The following is a 3,199-nucleotide window of genomic DNA, read 5'->3' on the forward strand; positions in this document are numbered from 1 at the left end:
CATGGGGTGAAATACTGAAGCCATCGAGGAAAGGCCATACTGGCCCATTCAGTCCTGGTAGGATGGTCAGGCTACGAGGGCTGAAGGCTCAATCACACAAAGCCACACAACAGAATGTGGAAATCAGACAACAGGTTCCCCACGAGTCCTAATTCCTCTGTTTTCCTTTCCTAAGGACCACGGAGGCTACCGCTGCCCTGGGTTGGCAGTACCTCCAATGGACCTGCCTACACGAAGGAGAGAAATGGGAGGACCAGGACTGGGGGGCTCACTCTACAACCTAAAACAACAGATGCCTGAATGGAACTGGAACCAGTGGCTTCCGAGAATCTGTATTGTTCCCAGCATTTTTTTTTTTTTTTTTTTTTTTGCTTGGGGAAGTTGATGGGGGAAAGATCTTCAACCCCGCTGTTTCATTTGGCAATGTCTGTATATGTGAGATACTTAACGAACTTCAGCTCCAGAGGGAGGTGATGGGGCTGGCAACCTCTGTGCTTCAGTGTGGTTGCTGCAGAATGGGGATGCCCATTGCTCTGCAACTGCAAAACTCAACCAGGTCGTGGAGCCCAGGCTGGGGTTCCCAGTTGCAGGGGAGCAAGGCCAGGTTTTAATTTTTCTTTCACTGCATAAGAAGAGGGAACAGAGCACTTACCCCGGGCACCAGAAACCCTTCTACTTACTTAAAATACATATCATGGAACTCAACCAAACCCAGCAGCCAAACTATACTTACCCCAGAACAACAATGAACCAAGATGATCTAACTTGGCCTGTGGTTTTTAAGTAGACAATGTCCCTTTAATTTTATCCTTCAGTGTGTTTGATTATCTATATTAAAGGCTAATAAATTTTTAGCTAGGTTTAAAGCAGCAGCAGCAGTATTTCTGAACACTCAACCATTTAGCCCATTTTAATTATTACGCTTCATGAAATGTATCCTGTTTTGCCTTTTCCCATCTTTCTTACAGAGGAAACGAGATCTAGAAACAGAAAATTGATCAAATGCCAAGTCAGTCTGTGTATTTGTACTTAGTTACATAACACCAATTGCCACAGTTGATTTGGAATCTAATCTGTGCTTCAGATTTGAAACTGCTAATTTAGGAAGAGCACCCATCTAAAACTCTGAATGCATGCATTGTTGGTCACATTTAATTTGACTCAGCTTATATGAAGCATGACCTAGCGAAAGGCTATGTTTCCAGTCTGTCTTATGGACTCGTGCCTCCACTAAATTGCACTGTAGGTCTAATTATATTTTGAATGCTTTTTACTTGAGTGCATATATAAACACACAAGGAAAAAAAAGAAAAACCCATTCCACCAGGCCCACAAGTGAATTCATAAAAAATAAACCATTTTAAATGTTGCTCAGTGTTCCCCATCTCTTGATTTATTCCAGTGTTTCCCATCTTCTCTGTGCCTATAGACAGCAAACTCTTTGGTCCGAACATTTTTGTGAGTGTATTACAGTGCCAAGCATGTTTGAAGCTTAACAAATAGTTAATAAGGAAATAATAATAATCTGGAGTCTTTTGAGCTTTTGGTCAGGCTGCAAGTTTTGCTCCTTTGATAAAGCTTTTACACCATGCAATTACTGCCCCTTCCCTATCTCAAGCAGCACATCACATAACCAAAAGAGGAGAGATGAAGACTCCATAAAGTCGGCTAAAACCTTACTATAGCAAGTAATGATGTCTGTTAGACTGGTGTAATGGGAGTTCTTGGGTACCCACGCTGTTCTGTCTTTAGAATGTAAACCTTTCAGGGAAACCATTGTTTGTTTTCTATGATTGTACAGCACCCACTACAGTGGGTAACACTACTAGGACCTTAGGGCAATACCATAGTATAATATTTACTACTACTCCACTCTCTCCCAAACTAATAGGAATCCACACTATCCTAATGCAACATTAAAATAATCAAAAAACCCAAGAAATTATGATATATCTATAATAATATATCAGCACATCCCTCGGCCAGCGCCGCTTCCCGCAGCCCCAATTGGCTGGGAACGGCGAACCACGGCCAGTGGGAGTTGCGATTGGCCAAACCTGTGAACGCTGCAGGTAAAAAAAACATCCCGGCCCGCCAGCGGATTTCCCTGATGGCCCACATACCAAAGGTTGCCAATCCCTGAAGTATACTATGTGGTGTTTTCAAATTAATTAAAATGTGGCTTCTTAAAAATTATCTCCAACTGTTTACATTCCTCCAGCTTCTGACCTGTTTTATTGATGACCCAAAGCTACTTTAATCTGATAGCATCATCTGTCACAAGCCCCACTGAGGGTACGTCTACATTGCAATAAAAGACCTGTGGCACAGCCATGTCCGGCCTGGCTTAGCTAACTCTGGCTGCGGGGCAAAAAATTGCAGTGTAGATGTTTGGGCTCAGTCTGGAGCCTGGGCTACAAGACCCAGTGAAGGGGGTGGGTCTCAGAGCCTGGGCTCCAGCCCAAGCCTGAACATCTACATTGCAATTTTTAGCCCTGTGAGTCTGAGTCAATTGACCTGGCCTCTGAGACTCAGTGCTGCAGGTTTTTATTGCAGTTTTGTATGCCAGTCCTTAGGTGCAGCACAATCCCCACTCACACAGCAATTCCCTGTGTCTAAGTTTTGACAGGGTATCAAATAATACTGGGGATTAGACACTGCAGACCTTACAGCAGAATTGTCATTGCAAAATACGTAGAGTAGAACCACACCTCTAACCTATCCCTTTAAAAATACTTATTAAAGAAATATTCCTTTTACGAGAATTATATTAAGATGAAATATTCCTATTGTGTGTGTCTCTCATTTTATTACAGGAAAGATGTACATGGTTACCATCTATACTTGCTTATAAGCCAAGCACACTAACATGAATATTGAAATTGACCCACGTGTCAGCTGACCATAGACACACGTATATATGTATCTAGCAGCAATACTAGATACATATATACATATATGTCCATATGGCTACTATGGACATCCCCCAGCCAGGTGAAGATAAGTCAGTGGGGCCAGTAGCAGCAGTTGCTACCTAGGGATCCTGAATATGTTTGAAGGAGGCACTTTCCTTTTAAATCCTAGATTTTTTCAAATGCTTCTAACTAACTACAGAACTTAGCCTGTGGCTGAAGTTCCTCCTGTTTGTCTCAGCCTAATAGTGACTCTGGGTTGTGGAAAATATGGCATGATTCTGCTC

This window comes from Malaclemys terrapin, chromosome 1, assembly GCF_027887155.1.
Source record: "Malaclemys terrapin pileata isolate rMalTer1 chromosome 1, rMalTer1.hap1, whole genome shotgun sequence".
In the NCBI taxonomy this organism is placed as follows: domain Eukaryota; kingdom Metazoa; phylum Chordata; order Testudines; family Emydidae; genus Malaclemys; species Malaclemys terrapin.